The sequence below is a fragment of the Malaya genurostris genome, chromosome 3, assembly GCF_030247185.1.
Source record: "Malaya genurostris strain Urasoe2022 chromosome 3, Malgen_1.1, whole genome shotgun sequence".
In the NCBI taxonomy this organism is placed as follows: domain Eukaryota; kingdom Metazoa; phylum Arthropoda; class Insecta; order Diptera; family Culicidae; genus Malaya; species Malaya genurostris.
This window is the reverse complement of record NC_080572.1, coordinates 264,127,620-264,151,440: the sequence shown is the minus strand read 5'-3', so window position 1 is coordinate 264,151,440 and position 23,821 is coordinate 264,127,620. Positions and strand designations below refer to the sequence as shown.

The window sequence follows — 23,821 nt, the reverse complement described above, 5'->3', positions numbered from 1 at the left end:
TGACACTAATGGCGTTTTCGTTTTTAATTTGCACTACACCGGTGCAGTGCTACACTGAGGCATGAATAAACGAACAAAACTGACGAAAACATAAACAGTAACCATTGACTACAATAAACGATTCCATTGCACAGAGCTACACCAAACTTTTGATGAGTGCTACACCAGTGGTATCGGTGCAGAAAAAGTGTAGCACTGGTGTAGTGCAATTGGCAAAAACGAACGGATTCAGTGCACCTTTCGCTACACCGGTGTAGTGCAATTTAAAAACGAAAACGACATAAATCTCGACGTTTCATGCGATTCTAAAACTTTTGCTATCAAGTTTCAATTTTTTTCGATTTCGTCCCAACCCCCTCCCTCCATGCTTTTCCGAACTACTCGATTAAATCTGAATCAATTGGTGTCAAATATGAGTGTCACAAATTTTTTAATAAAAAGATAAAAAATGTTTTTATGAGACTGTTTTGAAGGAAGAGAAAAGCATTATCACACCACAAGGGTGATTAAGAAAGGTTTTTTCAAAGTAGGAGTCGCGTTCACTTACAGCCAATCAAAAACAAAAATGTGATCATGGTTTAGAGCATCGAGCATCAGAGCATTCAGCGAGTAATAAATCATATTTTTGCGTCGATATGTGAGAATGGATGAAACATGGATCCATTACTTCACTCCCAAATCAACACGATCATCTAAGGCACAACAGTCAGCCGGGAAGGTTATGACTTCAGTATTTTGGGATGCACAAGGTATGATTGTCATCGATTATGCTACATAACGAAAAACCGTTATCATATAAGGAAATGAAAAACCACTGTTCCACCAAGTTGATGACAACGATTGTCAAATTGAACGAATAACACTTTGAATTGCTTCCTCATTCACCGTATAGACCAGATCTGGCCCCGAGTAACTACTGGCTCAACAGTCAACTCAAATGACAAATCCTTCTACAAGCACGTCATCGATATGTTAGAGAGAGTGTTGGAATGATTGTATTACGTTTGAAAAAGAACACAATACGTAATCAGTCACACGACTTTTTGAATGATGTGTTATTTTGTTCAAGATTATTGATCTGGATTGAATCATGACGTAATTTTAAGCATGTTGCGCTGTCATTGACGGAGACGTACGGTTCGAACCAATGAAGGTAAAAAAAGGAACGTTGTTCAATATTTTCCAGAATCTGAAGTATTTTTTTTTGCTGAAGGATGAATAGAATACAAAAACGCTAATATCTATTTCATTTAAGAAATAATACAGTTCAACGCTTGTATCGCAAAAACAACAACGATCACCACGGACTAACCGAATCCGAAATGCACTTGGCTAACAACTCCGCTCAGTCCGATTTTCCGATATAAACCATTTGACGCAGCCGCCGCCATCACCACAGCCAACAGGTGCGCGCTTTCCCCCCGAGTCTCGCAGTGCACAAAAGCCGCACATTGACGCACACGAAATCGTTCGCGGTTTCGACCCGGTTTGTTGTGTAGTGAATCGTTCAGTCGTTTCCGGAAAAACTGTATGACGTATTGCAGTCCGTAGGCGCGATCCCACTCACACAACACCCGGCACCAACTTTTGTCGGGAATACCAATTCGTCGTGATCGTACGCGATCGTCGAGAAAAAGAGATGATTGTGTGTATGTGTGTGTGTGTGGTTGCAAAAAAAATAACAAGGGTTCATTTTCCTGCGAAATTTCCATCCGTATGTGGTAGTCGTGGTGTCGGTAGGGAACGAACTACATCTACATTTTGCACTTTTCCTTTAAGTGGTGGAAGGTGTTTTTCCTGCTGGTGCTGCTGCTGCTGCTGTTTCTGGTCAAGACGGAGATTCATTCTGACGGCAGTCATCTCCCGTTCGTTCGACCGTGTATAAGCCGTATCATAGATCCCACTCTCTCCGGACCACCGATAATTTGTTACGAGTGAAAAAGCGTAGGAAAATTATTAAAAGAAAAGGCCGCGAAAGGTAGTACGAGGTTGTGCGTGTTGCGGGTTCATCTTCAAAGTAACCCGTTTTTGCCTGGTAATAATTAACATTTGCCGACCGTGGCGAGGATTAGCTTTCCTAGCCAAGAATCGAGTGAAGAGCGGTAAACGCGGAATATCGGCGGAAAAAGTGAAAATACCTCAGCTGAAAATAATTCGTGATTGCTGTTCTATTTTAATTAAAACCAGTGAAATAAGCACAATTGTCCGAGGTGCTCGCTGTGAGTGAAGTTACTTCCGTTGCGCACAAACACCACCATTTTCAATCTTAGGATCGGAGGCAGGCAGACAGGCGAGCAGTGACAGAAAACAATTTAAGACTCAAAACTGCCAAACAAGGCGCAATACAAAACGGACTAGGGAAGTCATTCGAGTCGGTGCACACAAAGGAATGAAAGTACGTATTTAGAAGACGAGTCAGTCCCACGGTGAGTGATGTGAGTGGGACAATTTGCGCAGAGCTCTGGCATTGTGCAGGGTTACCGTGGTGTGATTTCATGAAGAACGTCATTGGAACATATGGAATATGATGTTTGGCTTTTTGATTAACTCGACCGGTAGCTGAATCGAGCACGGCTACATTGGTCAAAGTAGGCCAGTGTAGCCGACGTTACCAGGATGTCACCAACGGGGAGGTTGTCGATGTATTTTAAGTGAGGGGAAGCGAGAGAATGGTTTTTTTATGTGTTAAATTACTCATCGCTTCGGAATGCAGTTAAAAATTTCAAATTCAGCGAATATAAACGTGAAACAAGGATAAGGATGCCTTCAATCAGCCCTGTAGTCTCAAATGGATATTTTATAGGCGGGTTCAGATTTTGACTGCAAACATTTATGAACGTATTCGCGCACTCATTTCCCATAAGATGTCTTGTAACTCAATGTAAGGTCGTCACACTTTGTGATTTGAGGTATTTCGCTGAAATTCCTACCGTTTTCAACATATGAAAGTGGATCACGGAGCCGTGGTTTTGTTTTCTAAATTTCCAAAAAGTTAGAATTACATGTAACTCTTGTGTGACATTTTTTAAATTACTCTGAAAAAAAATTAAGCCGTCAGGATATCAGACTAGCGAACGCGTTGTGTGCTCCTCTGGAAGGTTATCTAATCTTCTATCAGCCGTTTTTAGAAGGAATATTTCCACAACGCTGCATAAAATCGTTAGAGGGAGCTTCTTCTGTAAACGGGAGTTTTCGTTTCGTCATTTCAAACGTGGATTTAAGAAAACGGGTGGGAAATGTCAGAGACATAACTGCATGAAGTGAATACGAATAAAACTTACATGATTTTCTACACTTCAGAAAATTTTTTTTTAGTTCAAGACAATTCAATACTCATTTATTAAAAAAATGGTAAAAAAACGTAATAGAAATTCAAAAATTTTGTCCATTGCATCTATCAATTGTATTTTACAATTCATGCTGTAAGTAAAATGATGACAACAATGTATATCAGGCAAAAATCAAACGAACCCAATTTTTTCAAACTATTACGAAAAATATTCGTATTTTTTTTGTATTTTCAGGGGTACCTTTTGGGAAGAGTCAAAACATATTTGGTAAATTGTTGTATCTGAAGTATTCATATATGCCATAAATTAAAACCTTTTTTCATCCACCTAGTGGTGTAATGATGCCCTTGTCTTATTACTTATATTTCCAAAAATATGACTAGATTTCCTTGGGTACAAACTAACATAACCTTTTCGATTTGTAAACAGTTATATCAGGTCAATAAGAATTTTTCCTATTTTATTTGGAATCGTCGCACTACATGATTAAACACACTTTACCCTACAGATCTGTAACCAGAAATCGGATCCGAATGAAATTAAACAGAAACCATAGGAACTTTTATTCGAGCCTAAGTTTGTGGAAACCGATCAAATCATCTCAGAGAAATTAAATGAGTCTCGTTTTAAAGTTTTTGACCACTTTTTTCGGTACTTCTGTAACCGGGAACTTGGAACCAGTATAGCTGAAGTCGATTCGTTAAGTAAGTAACTAATATAGCTTACAAATTGAATCACTTTTAAGCCAAATATAGAAATATTTCACGCCTTGTGCTTCGTCGCTCTAAATGACGGATTACGATGTTTTTACCTTTTTTTTATCTATAAAAAATAGGTATAGAATTCACTCAAACTTTCGAAAAATTTTCCGAGACCCGGAAGGCCGAGTGTCATATAACATTCGATTCAGTTCGACGAACTGAGCAAATGTCCGTGTGTGTATGTGTATGTGTATTGTCAACTAAGAGCTCGAGATCTCAGAGATGGCTGGACCGATTTCGATCAAACTACTCGCAAATGAAAGGTCATCCAGAACGCTATTGAATGGTTTTGAGATCGGATGTTTAATTTTTGAGTTATACGAAGTTTTATGTCAAAATTTTCAGTTTTTTGAAAGTATCTGTCTCATTTGACCTTGAAAACAGAATATGTTTCCATACTTAGTTTTCGCACGGTAATACCTATCCAACAAGCCATAGATTGTTAAAATCCGTCCATTTTCAACTGAGATATCGACATCCTTTTCATTACATTATGCTTCGGACCGAATTTAGCACGGTTCGTTATTGGCAACATAGTCATTCGAATATGCCATATGTAAACCACATGATAGAAGCATTTTCCAGTTGAAAGCAATTCCATAATTATACTGATTTAAACAGTATAGCAATAAATATTGGAAGAACATAACACCCATATACTATATTTTCATTTATCATATAAAAAGTCGTCCTAAACAAGGTTCCTGAATTGTGTATGGATCCGACCTCTGGTTCCGGAACTACAGGATGATATGTGAAACGAAATTGAAATTGTGTTTTTCTCGTAGATGGCTGAACCGATCTAAGATTCAAATGAAAAGTTTTATGATTCTATAAAACATCTTGCTTTTCAGTCAGATCCAACTTCCGGATTAGGGTGATTAGTATAAAAAATGTCTATTTCACACAAATTAATCAGATTCATCGGACTTGCAGATTTGTATAGTCGATAACCAAATAAACTTATTTCAGTTGTAGGGGTATTCAGTTTTCTATTCGGAAGGTACCAAAAAATTTAACTCGCACTACGATTTCTCAAAGATGTCCACACTGATTTTCAAACAGTTTGAATCAAATGTAAACTACACAGCTCCTGAGGTGGATTTGACTGACTTCGGCTACATCGATTTTCGAACTCCGATTCCTTATGGTTGCATACAAAATTTGTGATTTTATTCGATTACAGCTTCCGATTCTGGAATTACAGGGTAATGAGTTTATAAAATTCAAACCGGTATAGAAGATGACAATACCAAAAACCTTCAAAATTGAATTCAAAGCTATTGCAATTTATTCGTCATATTAATTTATGGCCATACGAATCGTTCTCGTTCATGCTGGTTTCTTAATACCGGTTTTGGAAGTACCGTAAATAATGGCGAAAAACTCTAAAGTGGAACTTATTTCGACATATCATGGAATGTTCAATGGATTATTACACTTTTAGATTCAAATTCGATTCGATTTGCAGTTTCGATATTACAGGGTAATGAGTGAATAGAACTTTAAATTGCCGCTTGAAACGACGGTTATTAAATTAATGTCATGAGAACTAAAACACCGAAAAACATTCATGCAAAAAACACATGCGGATGATAAAAAAAGGTATCATCTCAACGCTAGGTGGATTAAGCACGTTTTTATTATATGAGTGACATTATTTAACACATACTCACACACATACACGCACAGAGCACTTAGCCCTTTGGGCCAATTTTCACTAGTCAATTTTTCAAGTGATTGCATAAACTTTCTATATGAGAAAGGCAATAAGTATACTTTTATAGAAAAACATCGTTACCATAATTTTGTAATAACACTAACAAGTAGGTATAAATTGAATAAAAGAATTAGAAAATTACATTTTATTCACTTGAAAAATATAAATTTTATTGTAGCAACCCTGCACGCTATATGAAATTAAACAAAGCACGCTTCGAACGGAGCAAAGCCGCACGTACTAACGCGTACCAGTTTTGCATCGTTTTTTTTGAATGACGGTTTCAATGTTTTGACACTCATCGCCCTATAATGTTGGAGCCGAAAGTCAGATCAGGGCTGACATTATGCATCTCGAATCGAGTTGCTCGAAACGATTATTTTTGAAGTCGATTCGACTGAACTGAGGCATTACGTATCGCTTTCGACCTCGTGATCGAGATCCTAACAATGTGGTACTAGATTTCGACTGACGCTGCTCGAGCTGTCATAACCAGAGATGCCATTTATACAGATTTATCTGTACTATACAGATTTTTACATGCGCATACAGATTTAATACAGAGTGCAAATTTCTTAAATTTAATACAGATTTATACAGATTTCACCAAAAGTATTAAGGAAAAAATTAAACTATCTATTAGTATTTGAGCTATCTATTAGTATTTGATTGCAATGACGAGATAAACGTTTAGGAATCAACGTACAAATCACTTTTTAAAATATATATTTTTTGTGCAGATATTTGATGAAGAACACTGAAATCCATTTATATTAAAATTTGTAACTAAATTGAACTTAAAAGTTAGACAAGTCTTGGCATCATGAAAAATTATTCCCAGACTGACAGTTGTATTACCTGACTTAACGTTGCATATTGGGTTTTGGAAATCCATCTCAACTTATGAAGTGAACATTTTCAAAATAGACAAGTATATAGCACCATAATTCAATTGTTGTTGATAGGAAAAAACTATAAAATTTCGTCGATGAATATAATATAAGATATGAAATTTAATCTACCACTCTATAACCATAATCTATTGGAATGACACCTTTTAACATAATTGTATTGTAGACATTTCATTTTATTAGCGAATACAGATAAATACAGATATTTTATACGAATCAATACAGATTTTCTATGAAAATATCTGGCATCTCTGGTCATAACATACATAGGTAAACAAACCCATATACATTGCAATCATGAAAAAAATCAAACTGAATTATTGTTTGGGTATTTTCGAATACATTTATTCAGTTCAAGTACTGAAAAGAAGTAAACTGTTTGTAATACTGCGGTTTTAAGTTGCCGCACGAAATTAACATGAACACATTTCTGAAATTTAAATCAAGAAGCAGATTCGTTTCCACTTCATTTGAAAACGTAAAGAATTTTTTCAAGCGTGTTTTTGTACACAATTTATTGATGAACTTTTGAAATTACAATAAAAAAAATCTGTATTTTTCATGTATTGTTTCAAGTCTAATACAATTTACGTCATCCATATGTGTAGTTTTAATCAAAGGCTTTTAGGTTTTGCAGCTTTCTTTGTAGTATTTTATCATAGGAGACATTGCTTTAGCTAATATACCAGGAGCAACCCATCCTTTGTAGTATTCATAATCTATTTAGATACTATTGAAGAGTCAAATACACGCTAATAGCACGAGATTGTGATGCTTTTGGCATATTCTAAATACTTTCAAGGTGTTTGAAAAAAATTTTCAATTTACTTGAGTTAGATATATGGGTAAAAACATTATTTGCTCATTGTTATCGAGCGAATAAGCTTTTTCCTACAATCCGTTTGAGCGACGTTTTCTGTCCACAGGATTCAGAAATTTTATTACAAACTACAGTTACTGGACATAGGTTAGTTACGACTTACTTTTGTTATTTTAAGTAAACACCACGCAGCTTTCAATTAATATGCTTTCTAAACAGTTCGACTTGTACATAATATGCCAAACACACAAAATATAAACAACGATATACAAAACAATGCATTAAAATAAAGATTATCGATACTAATATGTTTATGAAAATCTAGGATGTCATCGATAACTACCTAAATAAAAAAGAAACGTATTCGAAAACTCATAGTCGATAATAATAAGGCTTTCGACCATTTCTTATCGAGTTCAGTCGTTTACGAGCTCGATCGTTTTGGTTCTATAATGTCAAAACTTCTCGATAATCTAATACTTCTTCGAGTGAAGTCGAACGAAGCTCGATGATCGACTTCGAATCGAGAACCATAATACGAAACAAGGTCGATTAGATGAAATTTCAGTCGAATCGAGATACATAATGCCACCCCAGGATCAAATTGAAGAGTATATTCAAGGACAATAAGAGCTTGCTTCAATTTAATTTATGATTCGTGTACATCATCTTAACCGTTGCTGAGAAATCGAAGTGAGTTCCGTTTTGGAGATTTTCTTCACAATTATCGGTGCTTGTGAAGTGATACTCATGCAATTGAAAATTAAATTGAATTTTAAGACTATTTATTTGCTTCTTAGTTTTTGATAATCGGTTAAGATATTTCCGAGAAAATTGATAGCGCATTTTTTAATAAGTTTGCGCATATTTCCTTGTAATTCCGGAACTGGTATAGTCGGATCTAAATGTGATTCAAGAAACTTGTTTCAGGTTGTAAGACTTTACGTTTGAATTTAAGCTAGTGAAAAGTTCAACCATCTCTGAGAAAATTGAGAGAGAGAGAGAGAGAGAGAGAGAGAGAGACTAATGATATTTGAGTAAAATCGGCTTTCACTGCAAAAATAAGAGGATACAATGAAACTAAATTCCGTTTTGGCTGTTTGAATTTGAAAACTTGAAAAATGGTGAATAGCCAAATTTTCACTACTCGTATTGTCTATGGGAACTACCATGTATCTGAGTTTTAAAAAGTTTTGAAGGAATTACACACATGTATAGGCGATAAATTGACCACAACAAGTATCACACTCAGTATTCACATCTCTCGCTAATGAACAGAATGAGTAGTACACAGCTCAAGACAATGATTCTGGTCTATAACAAAGAATGAACAATTTCGTTATATGCGGGAAAATCAGTTCTAAGAGTAAACACGCATATGTCGTTTTTCATTGAGAACACTCGTGGAGTGTTTTGCTCGATTCGTGCACTTTTCGTGCAGTCCGTTTTCTTTTCCGAGCAGCATACGTGCAAACCAAACTTTACAAAACCGTTTCATTGATTGGCTGTCAGGGCAAAACATATGACGGTTTTGAACGATACGCTTTGTGCGATGATTTGTTCAATTCATATATCTGAAGTTTTGCGCACCTTTTTTTCGCACTGATTGTCACCTTAACGCTCGTTCATACCAAACATTTCAGATAACTTTAAATTTTATGTTGTTTGTGGTTATCTCATACTACTGAAAATTTTGTCATAAATTGCTGAACATATTTTTCATGGTATGGAGCAAAACTATGTTGCTACCTTAAACACAACAATAGATATTCACGATTAAGTTCTACCCATTCTTATACAGCATAAAATTGGCAAAGGCGTTTTCACGACGAAAAAAAAATTTCTTTATGGAGCTGTTAGAAACTGCTACAAAAAGAACCCCGTAGTTGTTGTTTCATGTTATATCATCTGTGAGTTTAATGTTAAAGCTACAAACAGCTACTTAGGCTAACTAAAAATGCATTTTTCATTCATTTATTTGTGAATTATTAGTTGTCTTCAACTAGTTACAGTTACTTAATTAAGCGGCATGAAGAAATAACGAACTTTTTAAGTTTTCTTTAGCCATGAAAATATGTGCTGACTTCTCTGTAACCGGTTTAACTGCTTTTGGCCAAGATTATCAAGATTATTTTATAGTTGTTGCTTGTTGTTTTTGTTGTGAGAGCCCAATATCACTCGCTAGGTCACAACTCCGGGCAGTTAGGTTGCCTCTTTCAATACAACATGGACTCCATTCGCTCTATACCAATATGAAAGAAATTTTTCAGGCGTTTGTGAAGTGTTTCCAGAGATTTAATTATTCAGGGGAACAAGCCTTAAATAGATTTTTAGTTACTTGAGCTTAAGTGAAGAGAATGTGAGTATTTCATCCAGTATCCCAGAATCACACAGAAAGCTTATTTCAGTTTGTTGTTTCCGGCTTTGCAACTACTCTGGCTTACTGCAAAAATACCGTACCGAAAACTAGCAGCAGTGTCAGCAACTGAAAGCTGACCTAATTAGCTGGCTCTTGTTTGATCCGAGTCAACTTCGGAGTGAAAGTTTTTGTTTCTCATGTAATCGGAAAATCGCCATTCAATTCGATGACCATCGTCCAAAGGGTCAGTAAACGAGAAAAAAGAAAAATATTTGTTTTAGTGCTAAATCGGAACTAATTTTGCTGATCCTTTCGGAATCAGTTCTATATTCGACCATCTCAGATGAGTTTCCCACTAACCTGGCACTGGCTAATTATATCTCATTTCATTCTTGCTCTGCATCACATCCATCCAGTGGCTCATTCGGTCGCCATTCATTTTTTGGCCAAAAATAGTTTTCACCAACACGAAGGTCGGCTGGTCGGTCGGTCGGTCGGTCGTTCGGTCCGATCGACTTACCAATCAACCAATCGACTGCGAGTGCGTTTGTTGATGCCACACGTATGACACGATCAATATGAGAACAACCAAATTAGAATTTTGCGTAAATATTGATCTTTTCAATGTCAGCTGGGTGCTGACCTGACACACGCGCAGTGTCTGGAAATAGCATAGGCATCCAGTGTTTTGGGTGTTTCTAAACCAGAGTAGGTATACGTAAGTGAATGATGGTTTCTCGCTTCTAATCTTCACCAAAGGCCAGACCCGTACTGCTATGTGGACTTACAATCTCAGTAATCCTAAATCAGAAAACAAATAGAAAATCCGAAATGAATTTTCCCGCTTCGGTTGTTTGTGATGAGCAGCCAGCACCAGCAGCAGTCAAATAAGATTTCGAAAATTAGTGACACTTCACCGCTAGCACCGCTTTGCCGTCTGACGACGATGATTTTATTCATTCGAAATCACTGCTGTGCCGAATTGGTCCTACTAAATAATTCGATTATTTTAGCTTCTGCCATAGCAAATTCAGCAAATTCTCGACGGATCAAGCCGCTATTTAGGCGTCACCAGCAAGGTCGCCGCTTTCGATAGGTTAAAATATTGTTGATCTAAGAACAAACAAACAAACAAACAACACGCACGCACACACGAGCTTGAATCTCGTGCGTTTTCGGAATACGAAAATCCCGACATAGTCTCCCAGATAATCGAATGTAAATTCCATCACGTTTCTGATTCGTTCAACGCTCACTAATACAATAAACGATCTTATTATGTTTTCCCCCCGCACGGCCGCCACAGGCGTCCGCTTCCGAAATCTCGGAAGTTTGCTTTTGTATTTCGCTAAGGATCCAGTAAGGAGATCCCCCGCAGCACTCAACTGAGCCCATATTGTTCCACCCACATCCTCGGTTGGTGTTGTTGTTGTTGTTATTTTAGTTGTTGTCCTTGTTGTCATTGTTGCTGCTGCTGCTGCTGCTGCTGCTGCCGATGATGATTATTATCAGTCCATCGCGCGTCGTGGATGACGAAAAATAAACATAAACTCACAGCTAAGCTTTGCCACCCACCAACCAGTATTCATAGTTTCGTTTATATTCCGCCTAGCCGCGACGCGAACTTGCCTGGTTTGATTTCGTACACCATGTAATCCGATTGTAATTCATTTCCAACGACACGGGCTCAAGACTTTCGGTCCTTTTACAAAGCTACGCAGATTGTTGGTATACTTGCTGACGTCCAACTGCCACTATCCGATCGTTGAAAGGAATTAAATAAATGTAATCCACTTCTAATTCTTACTTATAGGCGAAGGGTCCTTAAACGACCTACCGACCAACTTAACGTTAACAATAACGATAATGTTCTGGTATCGATTACTCCATTACATTTAAGGGATTTTGGGACGCGATTTTCAGTTGACTTCAAGTGTAGGGTTGCCACCTGCACGAATCTCACCCGGCAAGTTGTCGGACTTCCGGAAATCACACCCAGGTTGCAGTACGATAGACGACTGCTAAAGAGTAATATTCTGGAATAGTCAATACTTAAACGAAAGATTGTTTTAACAATAAAACTAGACAGTGGAATGTGATAGCAAAATTAAAAAGTTTTCCTGGTAGGCAGAACTCCAAATTTCTCACCTTCTTCAATCCCTGGAACTATTGCACCAATTTAAACATCTTGGGATAGATCGAATTCATTTCAAAAGGCAATCAACCCGATTTATAGGGTAACAGAGGTATTTTGGCCCACTTTAGGATTGATTTTATTTTTGCCCACTTTGTAAAAATATCCACCAATTGTTGTAATATCTTTGAAAAACCCCTTCCGCACAAGGTAATTTAATGTGATTAGCTTGAAATTGATGCAACATGGGTTACTTCTCTTCGATTAAATCCATAAAGTTTGTTAGGTGAAATATATGAAGTGGCCAAAATACCTTTGTTATCGTATCTTGCATGGTCGATGAAAAGCTGTCTTCAATCTTAGCAGTATGTTCTTATTAAAGATGGTTGGGTGAGCATTTTTGCAAACCAGAACCCGATCCGTACTCGATAAACAATTAAAAATGTTTATCCGTACCCGATCCGAACCCGGAAAAAGTCCCGAAATCCAGAAAAAATCCCGAATCCCGACTAAATTTTTTAACCCGTACCCGACCCGAACACGACAAACATATCTATACCTGAACCCGACGGGTTTGGCACTGGGTCGGGTTTCGAGTACAAATACCCGAAGCCCGACCATCTGCAGTGCTCATATCGCGAGCATGGACCCAAAAACCATTTCCATTTATCGATTTTTTCCTCGTTCACCCGATAAAGATGATGGACAAAATTAAATCTGAGCTATTTTTTCAAAACACGATCCCAAAAAGTACGGATGCATTCAACAATGCTATTTTGCAATAATTCAGAATCTCCCAAGTAGCATGTTTAGTTGCTGTCCTGTATTTTTCTACTGATTGTGCAATTTATCAAGTTAGCTTTTATCACTATTCTTGTAACTGTTGTGTTATGGAAAAAGCGCAATTTTTATGTGTTGTGCAACATACTTTCAAGTTCATCCGTTATTAAGAACATTTATTCACAACGATTGTGCAACTGATACTAAAACTCATGCGTCGATCCCATGAAAAAGGCAGTAATAAAATCAGCGAAAAAACAATGGTGAAACTCGTGCAATCTACTACGTAATGTAAACAAGAAATGGAATGACGTTTGCAGATACATAACAATCACAATTTCAAAAAAATAAGTTTCACATTTGATTTTCAATACAACTGCTCTCAACAGAAACGTGGATCTTGTAAAATAATCTGCACATGAAAAATGATAATGCTACATATTGTAGAATTAATCTTTTGTGTTTTGGTAAATGAAAAATCGACAACGAACTGCATTTTTATGGTGAAACATGTATTCGTACGCCCGATATTTTCAAACGCCTTTGAATTAACGTGTTTTGATGATTGTACACAATATTCTGTGAAAATAACAGTCTATTATTTTTAATGAGAATCGTCGGAATGGTGTTTAAAATACGTGTATTCAAACATTCTTTAAAATACTCAGATGATTTTGATCAAGTTAATAAGTAATTAAACCTGCAAAATCTCGAAATGAATTTTTCCTGAATATTTTCCAATATGGCATCGATGGTAACAGTGAGTTGAATAGAAAATGGTTCACCCAACGTAATGACATATATTATCTAAATAACAGGAAACATTAACATGTTAATTTTTCGAAAAGAAATGCTCCACGTTTTGTTTTTTTTTATCAGTTTAAATCTTCTAGTTGAATTAAACAACAATACAGTATAGTCATTCATCTTAGCGGACCCGACTTTTGTGATACGCAATGTAGGTATTATTTTGGTAAGTCCGTGTGCTGGAGTTGCAAAAACAAGTTGCACAAGCGGTAATATATAACTATGGGAGTAATTATGATGAAATTAACTTTTCGTTCAATATCTTTAAAAAGTGATGTCAGGTCTGCTTATTTTCGCGAGATGAAAGCCGAATACCAACTATCTGATTGATTTTTGTTTTCATTGCGTATGATAATGATAATAATCTCATGTTTGCAGTTTTGAATTTTATATCAATGTTTTCCTAAAACTGAAGAAAACTGCGCACACTGATCTAAAAATTCACGAGGCTGCAAAAACAATGCGGACTCTGCAGAAATATATTTTTTACAGCAACGTTATCAAGCATATTGTGTCCGGTTCAATTATCACAGCCGTTTGAAAAGTTTTGGATAAGTTGCATAATTATAGTTACTCCCGTTTTACATGACGATGTGAAATTTTTTGTAGAGCTTCTAGTGAAACATTAACAAGTTAGTGATTTACTGCACAATTGTTTTAGATGTACTTAAACTTGTTCTACAGTGATTTTTTCGGTAGTATTGTGAAACTTAACAGTGATAAGTTGCACAACCAATTTTAAAATATTTAAAAATCTTTCTGAACATATCTAACATAAATAACATTTCTAAATCAATTGTAAAACATCTTGAAAGATTAATAAGTTACATTTGCTACTTGGGCTGTCAATTTGGATGCATGTTGTTTACACATTTCTTTTACCGGAAGTCGTTTTGCTAATTATTCCCCGGATAGGAAAAGTTTCGGGTTCAAGTCCTGTCTCTGCGGGGATTTTTTCATGAAATCTCATTTCTGATCGACACCTCGTCAGCTCTTTTCCAATAGCTTCACCGTTGGAAGCTGCACGGAAAGACCGATATCAGCATTTTGGCGAAAAAATTAGTTGATTTTCTGATTTTAGTTAGTTATTTTTTGAGACGACTAAAAAAATCTTACTTTTGCTAATTTAGTTTTTTTAATTCTAATTTTCTTGATAATAATAAAATATTTATTGAAATGGCTATTTTTTTTAGTTGAATTCACCAATTGTCATTTCTTAGCTAAGGCACACTTCATATCCATTCAACTGATTTTTTAGTTGAATTAGAGAAATAAAACGTTGTTTTCAACCAACATAAACGGTTGAATTGGTTTCTGCAATTTGCAGCTATATGGCGCTCTGTCGCCGAAATAACGCACCGTAATGACTACTAGCCACTAGATGGCACACTACAAACGAAAAAAATTTCAGTCGCGGTTGTCTTTTCTATATTGGCAGGTATAAATACGATGTTGTATTGGAGAATAACACATAAGCGAAACATAAACTTCTTTTTGAACATTTTTCTTCTAAATCGCTGTTTTCTTCATTCGACTTCGCGAAATCGACTCTCTCACTGAAAACTTTGAGCACTTGGAAAATAAAAACCGAATACAAGTAGTACATCGAACGGCGTGGCCCGGAAGGTTGGAAGATACAAAATACATCATTTGACTTGTACAATTAGAGTGCATCATTCGAAACTCAATTCACTATTCCGCGTAAAAACATTATTACGCACAATCGCTTAAAATGCGCACAAATTCTGAATAAATACACTTTCCACTAACAGTTTACGTCATTTTTACATACCGGTTTAGAAATTTATATATGGATATATCGTAACACATGCATAAAACATCTAAACAATTTGCAAGCAGTTTCAACAAGACTGTCCCTTTTAGCTTTTTATTGGATTGTTTTGTTTCGACACTTCTCATGAATTTTGTGGCTAATAAACTGGTGATAGATAAATAGAAACAAATTTTCTGATTTCAAAAACAAAATTAGTTGTCAATGAGAATTTCGTGTTGGATTGAGATATTGCTGGTTTGTGTCCAGAATATTCGCCAACTAAACACATTCTCTAAAAATAAGAGTTTTTTCAGCAAATAAATTCTCAATTTTAACTAATTTTATAGTTATTTTGGAAATTTTGTTGTTAAAATCAACTAATTCAAAAACAGTAATACGAATTAGGCGCAGAGCTAATTTCGGTCGTTCCGTGTGATAAAAATCGAAATATTGTACACAAACGGTGACCCGGGCTAAAAAAGATAGCAAAAAATTGAAAAAATAAGCGAAGAAAACTATAACCGCTTTGAGGATAAACTGTAAACTGAGCTACAATAAGGTTCTTCTAACCTTCGTTTGGACGAAAGCATTTTAATGGCGATCGAGTAAAAGCAGTAAAAAATTTGTTTGAATCTAAAGGATGATTTTTCAAAAGGTATAGAATTTTCAAAAAAAAAACGTGCTTAATCCACCTAGGAGTGAGATGATAACTTTTTTTATCAATCCACATGTGTTTTTATCATGAATATTCTGCAATACGGATCGAATTTAAATCAAAACGTGTGACAAACGATTGAACATTAAATAAGGTCAACTTTGGAGTTTGTCGTTATTATTTACGGTACTTTCAGAACCAGTATTCAGGAACCAGCATAATCCAAAACGATTTGTATGGCCATAAATTTATATGACGAATGAATTGCAATAGATTTGAGTCCAACTTTTAATCTTTTTTGAATTGTCATCTTCTATATCAGTTTGAATTTTAAAAACTCATCACCCTGTAACTCCAGAATCGTGCAATTATATCTTTGTACATACTTGCGATACGATTTGGTATTTAAGCTTCTCTTCGCCAAGCTTGTGTTCAAGTTTTGTATGCAAGCAGTTATTTTTATAGCATTAAGTTATCTACCATTCTGTGATTTCGGTTGAAGCGATAAACTTTTTCTCATTATCCATCGAGTTAATCTTATATAAATTACAAATTATTCTTAAGCACTCAAAATTTACCCTGGGATAGTAGTCAATTTCTCAGGCGAAACAACATAACATGGAATTTCATCCGAGCATGCATGACATAAGATCAGAGCATGTCAATTTAAGCTTCAAATCGTTTTAAGTTTCTAATTTGCACCCCTATATAGAAAATAACGATGTGTTCCACATCAAAGTCAACAGAAAAGATGATTTATTAGAGAGCTCAGAGACAGGACTCGAACCTGCGTTCTTATGCATTCCGTGCATACGCGCTACCATTTCGCCACTCCGAATCTTGTTACAGACACTCTAAAACACCAGCCACAATATAAATCATCATATAATATCAAATACACTCTCATACTCAGTGCTTGAGCGAAAAATAGTGTTTGATGGATAGAGAAGATGTCGTACTGAAAAATGACTTTCTCATGACATGGGAAAAATTTTTGTCATTTCACGAGCAATGCTTGATTCAATTCCAAAGTTATGTCGACCGCGATTATTTGCACTTTGGATTAGCAAAAATTGTTTCTTGCTGTGAAAGTAAATGTCGCTCGACACGTTTGTCCCTATCTGTAATTTGACTTGTGAGGAACCCATTTTTCCACCTTCTGGATCTTTTCCATGACGAAAAGACGATTAGAATTGGCTTACTCACCTAAACATTTTTATTAGCTACACACCACAGGCCGAAACGTGCAGAGATACCAGTGGTAACCTTCTCACAAACGAACGTGAGGTGATCGACAGGTGGAAGCAGTACTATGACGAGCATCTGAATGGCGAAGCACAAAATACAGAGAACGACACAGGAATCAATCTGGGTGCAGTGAGATCGGCAAGTTGAGGAACAACAATGCCGCGGGCAATGACCAGTTGCCAGGCGAGCTGCTCAAACATGGAGGAGAGGCACTGGCTAGAGCGCTGCACTGGATAATTTCTAGGATTTGGGAGGAGGAGATTCTACCGCAGGAATAGATGGATGGAGTGGTATGTCCCGTCTACAAAAAGGGCGATAAGCTAGACTGTTGCAATTACCGCGCAATCAAATTGCTGAACGCCGCCTATAAGGTACTCTCCCAAATCCTTTGCCGTCGTTTATCACCAATAGCTAAGGAATTCGTAGGGCCTTACCAAACGGGATTTACGTGAATACAACGACACAATCGATCGAGAACAGCTATGGCAGATATGCACGAGTACGGTTTCCCGGATAAACTGACGCGATTGGTCAAAGCAACGATGGATAGAGTGATGTGCAACGTTCGAGTTCTGGGACGCTCTCGAGCTCCTTCGAATCTCGGAGAGGGCTACGACAAGGTGATGGACTCTCTTGCATCTTATTCAATATTGCCTTGGAAGATGTGATTCGAAGAGCGAGAATCGACACGAGTGGCACGATCTTCCGAAAGTCCGTACAACTTTTTGGCTTCGCTGACGATATTGATATTGTAACACGTAACCTTGAGAAGATGACGGAAACCTACATCGGACTGAAAGCTGAAGCTAGGCGTATCGGACTGGCCATAAATGCGTCGAAAACAAAATACATGAGAGGAAGAGGCTCTAGAGAAGAAACAATACGCCTGTCACCACGAATATTCATAGACGGTGACGATATCGAGGTGGTTGACGAGTTCGTGTATTTGGGCTCACTGGTGACCGCCGATAATGACACCAGCAGAGAAATTCATAGACGTATTTTGGCAGGGAATCGTGCGTACTTTGGACTCAGAAAAACCCTCCGATCGAGAAAAGTACGCCACCGCACGAAATTGACCATCTACAAAACGCTAATTAGACCGGTTGTTCTCTATGGCCACGAGACCTGGACTATGTTAGCAGAGGACCAACACGCCCTCAGTGTTTTCGAAAGAAAGGTGCTGAGGACCATCTATGGCGGAGTGCAGATGGAAGACGGAACGTGAAGACGGCGTATGAATCACGAATGGCAACAGCTGCTAGGAAAACCACCCATCGTACGGACAGCTGAAATCGGACGTCTACGATGGGCTGGGCATGTCATAAGGATGTCGGACGACAGCCCAGTGAAAATGGTTCTTGAATCTAATCCGACTGGTACAAGAAGAAGAGGAGCGCAGCGAGCAAGGTGGATCGATCAAGTGGAGGGTGATCTCAGAAGCATCCGTACCTTGAGTGGCTGGCGACGAGCAGCCATGGACCGAGTTATGTGGAGACCAGGCCCGTGCGCAGGAATCATCCATGGGGGGGGGGGTTTCAAGGGTTTCAAGGGTGTCCACTATATTGACAATGTAAAACGAATTATGACAGGCTCGTGCGCAGAAATCATTAAAGGGGGGGGGGGGGGGACAATTTTGTCGAACCTTTTTTAGCGAAAACGATAAAAGAAATAGTTCCCCTGCATGTAAGTATTGGGCTTTACTCTAGAGAAAAGATGCGCGTTATTTAGAGCGGTGGTAGTCGGTACTTCAGGCACGCAAAATTTGAAAAAGAAAGTTGCGTCATCCACAATATTGAAACTGTAAAAAAATTCTGAAAACGTAGTATGAATTGTCAAGTTATTTGCACTTTAATATAATAAGTACTCCATTGTTCATGAAACTTAATTTAAAAAAAATTCTTCATGGGGGGGGGGGGTTAAAACCCCCAAAGCCCCCCCCCCCTGCGCACGGGCCTGGTGGAGACGTATACTTGATACAGCAAAGGACACCCCAGGACTATAGCTGTTAGGTAAGGTAAGTATGAAAGTTTTACTCAAATGCAGTTTTTGCCACATCTCTTACAGAGCTGTTTGGATTCCATTTGAAGGCTGAAACTACTCATTTTCACTATACGGGAACCTATTTCGGTCACATTTTTCCTTCCGATCAACAGTTCTAAGTTCGTTGTACGGATTTAAAACACGATTCCGCAGATTATGCAATTTCATGCTTTCTGCCGATGACACGAAGAGAGAGATGCAGATTTTAAAGGTGCGTGCGTGAAATCTTTTTACGCTGTTGTTATTCTTGCGACTCCATCTTCGCAACGATAGGCACAATGACGCTAAAATGAAATGTAGAGGCTCTGCTTGTTTAGAGATGATACTTTTAGCAAGAGGTGTCAAATCGATAAGAAAATTTTTAATTGCTCCATCTTTTTAACGATTTCTTACAAAAACAGACAAACTCATTTAGCGGCGTGTTCTTCATTCAGCAACACCTGCAATTCGACTTTTTCAAATTTTTTGGGTTGACCTGTGCGTTCTTTGTCTTTTAGTTTAAACTTGCTCAAAATAATAAAAACAAGCTTTCAAACGAACTTTAGATTGTACAAATCGGTTAAGCCATCGCTGAGAAAATTGAGCGGTAAAGACAACGCATTTTGTCGGTTACGTCATTAATTCCGGAACCGGAATTGATTGGCGTTTGATCTTTAAACTCAATCGATGACTTAAGGTCTGAGGACAGAGGGCCACGTGTTGAGTTTTAAATCGACCACGTAGCTCGCTCAATTCCCTTTGCGCATCGTATTTCTCTTGTACTCTCTCGTATATGAGCAAACTGTACCGGGTTGTCAGCATACATGTTATTATTTTGATGTGAAGTTTTATCACATTAATCTATCGTATGGGTTGGACATTACATGGATTCTAATGAACAATGAAAAAATATTCAACTTTCACAAAGATTAAATGTTTGTGTGTTTGGCAGCCTTGTCGAGCCAATTTTATTTCTCTTTCCTTTTCAGAATGCTATCAGGAAACCAAAGCGAAAAAAATGGTGAATTGAAACTGACTTTATTTCACAGAAAAATACAAGACTTTATTTTTATCGCGATAACATATATGCTTTTATGTACTAATCGCTTCTAAACTAAATTATCTAGACTTTGTCACGGTAGATTTATGATACAAGCCTTCAAAGCCGAGATATTTGATGAACAAATAGAGGTATGGATTTCCGAGCGTTCCAATTTTCAGCAGTTCTTCAGCCAGAAAAAAAAATACAACACGACCGCTAAACTCAATGAATCATTCTGAAAATGTCACAGAATATTCTCAACTAAATTTCGAAGATATTTTCAGGTGGGTTTTTCTATATTCTGCACCGTTTCCAAGAAAATTTAATTTGAAACGGGAAAATAGCAAAAATCCTACCACTTTACGTTACTGTCCTCAGCCCTTAACAGTAGCTTTGAATGAGGCTGCATTCAGTTTAGTTAATTGAATTCAAATATATCATTTGAAGAAGTATGTTCGGAGAAAAAACATACGCACACGGAACGACCGAAATTAGCTCTGCGCCTAATTCGTATTACTGTTTTTGAATAAGTTGATTTTAACAACAAAATTTCCAAAATAACTATAAAATTAGTTAAAATTGAGAATTTACTTTGCTGAAAAAACTCTTAGTTTTAGAGAATGTGTTTAGTTGGTGAATATCCTGGACTCAAACCAGCAATATTTCAATCCAACACGAAATTCTCATTGACAACTGATTTTGTTATTAAAATCAGAAAATTTGTTTCTATTTATCTATTACCATCATTACTGAAGGACAGCACAAAAAAACTAAAACTGAAATGGGTATTATTAACAAGTTTATTAGCCAAAAACTCATGAGAAGTGTCAAAGCAAAACAATCCATTAAAAAGCTAAAAAGGACAGTCTTATTGAAACTGCTGGAACATTGTTTTGATGTTTTTCGCATGTGTTCGATATATCTTTATTTAAATTTCTAACCCGATATGTAAAAATGTCGTAAACTGTTAGTGGAAATCGTATTTATTCAGAATTTGTGCGCACTTGAAACGATTGTGCGTAATAATGTTTTTACGCGGAACAGTGAAGTGAATTTCGAATGTTTCACTCTAATTGTGATGAAGTTTTTTTGTATCTTCAAACCTTCCGAGCTGCGCCGTCCGGTGTACTATTTGTATTCGGTTTTTATTTTCCGTGTGCTCAAAGTTTTCAGTGAGAATGAAGAAAACAGTGATTTAGAAGAAAAAAAAATTCAAAAAGATGTTTACGTTTCGTTTATGTCTTTTTCTCCAACACAACATCGTATTTATACCTGCCAATATAGAAAAGACAACCGCGTCTGAATTTTTTTCGGCAGTAGTGTGCCATCTAGTGGCTAGTAGTCATTAAGGTGTTACCGTTTCGGTGACAGGGCGCCATATAGCTGCAGATTGCAGAAGCCAATTCAACCATTCATATTGGTTGAAAACAACATTATATTTCTTTAATTCAACTAAAAAATTAGTTGACTGGATATGAAGTGTGCCTTAGCTAAGAAATGACAGTACGTTTAATTTGTGAATTCAACTAAAAAAAATAGTCATTTCAACAAATATTTTATTATTATTAAGGGAATGAGAATAAAAAATCTAGCTCAGCAAAAGTAAGATTTTTTTAGTTGTCTCAAAAAATAACTAACTAAAATCAGCAAATCAACTAAATTTTTCGCGAAAATGCTGATTTCGGTCGTTCCGTGCAAAACGGAAAAATGTCACAACGGCAACAAAAAGCTCTTGATTCACATTCAAAGATTGTACGCCTTAAAAACATTTAGAACAGAGCAAAACATATTATGAATCATTGATTCTTTTACTGTAGGATATGTTACGCAAAAATAACAACAAAGCATGACTTTATGACGTTAGGACTGTTAGTCATGGTGTATTTTCATAACCTAAAAACTAACTGTGGTAAATATTTTGCGCTGTTTTCATTACAAGGTTGTATTCGTTTTTTTCTGTTTTTCTCTTTAGATACTGATCAAACCTAAAATTAGTTCCAGATGGCTCTGCGTCCTAAATAGATTAGAATAAATCGATGAAGATTAGCTCTACTTTTTTCGGAAAACTACCTGTGCACTACTTTTTACATTTGATCCATATATCGATTGATGGCTTAGTCAAGAATTTTATATCCTAACAAACTAATTAAGTCGTAACTCCGGAATCGAGTGAGGATGCTGTTAATAATGTTTTTTTAGAATCTGGTTATTAACGCAGGCTAACTTTGACTAGTAGGGCAAAAAAGTATCGTCAGCAACTATGACTTCGTGAGAAAACTTATTCTTTTTCATTTCACGAAAAGCGGAATGGCCCATTTCTGCAAATTTTTCCCCAACGCCCAACGCATTTCCCGCCTTTTGACCGTGGATAAAACTAAGTAATAAATTTCAGCCGGATTAAGTCTGCTGCCCTACAAACAACCATTTCTATTTGGGACTTCTGTACCATTGAATCTCGTTTTACGAATGCCACAAAATAATAAACTTGATTCAATACTTTTCGAGTTGCGTTTTCTTTACTCGGTTTTACACCTCCTTCCAAAGAAACGCGAACACGAACGGAAACCTGTCTATAAAAACTTTATAAAATAATATTCCCTTAATCGAGCATCAACGGCCCCGTTTATTTTAGTCTGATTTTCGTTTGTCAATGCAGAAAATTCCACTGAAAAAAACAAAAATTCAACCCACCCACCTTCGCACACACACGCACACTGACTCGAGTTTCCCGGTGAGTTTTTGTGGCATAATAATTTTTATCCGCGAAGGCGCCAAACAGTACTTATTCGGAGACCGAACCGATTTGCATCGCAATGTTATCAAAAGTTTATGAATGTGTAATCAATCTCTGTAACAAAGCCGCTCCCCGACGAAACTGGGCCAAAAAAAAACCTGTGGGTGGATTGGTTGGTAGGGAAGCGAAAAGGAAAACATCGTTCCTACCTTCCACTGGGTGGCGGTTGGCTGTTTGCGAGTAGGTGATGTATTTTTTTTTTTCGTTCGTCTCTGATTTCGGGTTTGATTCGATATTGTCTCAAAGCGGCGACGACGGTTGACTCATAGTATGAATTTTCATCGTTTTCTTTCGGTGTCGAAGTGCCCTTGTGCTTTGGGTTGAGTAAGCCTTACTGTGTGTGTGTGTGTGTTTTTTTTTTTTGGTTTTGATCCACATTCTGGGACACACTGCGAACACAGCAACGCTGCCACGAAATGACGAATATGTACCTAGCGAACGTAATTTTAATGGAGAGCTACCTACAGCAATTTGGGCGCGCAGTTCGTTTCGGGAAACTCCGACAATGGTATGTCATCAAGACGGCACTCATCATCAAAGGGTAAGCGCATGTGGCAGCCGTTGTGAGCAGCAACGATGTTTTCATGGTTATTTTCGATTGAGATGTTTGTGTCATGCACGGTTCGCATGATAGCGTTGTCATTTTGCTATCCCCGAACGATGACGACGATGACGAAAACGACGGAAGGATTACTCCTTGAGTG

General features: G+C 37.1%; 1 protein-coding gene across 7 annotated transcripts in view; it reads left to right on the top strand.

The window, feature by feature from the left end:
- Positions 1-23,821, top strand: part of LOC131434544 (RING finger protein nhl-1) — a 183,005-nt gene that overhangs the window by 86,197 nt on the left and 72,987 nt on the right. The window contains exon 1 of one of the 7 annotated variants that reach the window (XM_058601356.1): positions 1,756-2,395. The exons of 5 other annotated variants lie outside the window; for them this stretch is intronic. The gene's annotated coding sequence lies outside the window, so the exon portion shown is untranslated. Of the gene's footprint in view, positions 1-1,755; positions 2,427-23,821 lie in introns of those variants that run through there. One more of the 7 variants, XM_058601358.1, reaches the window with a different exon arrangement.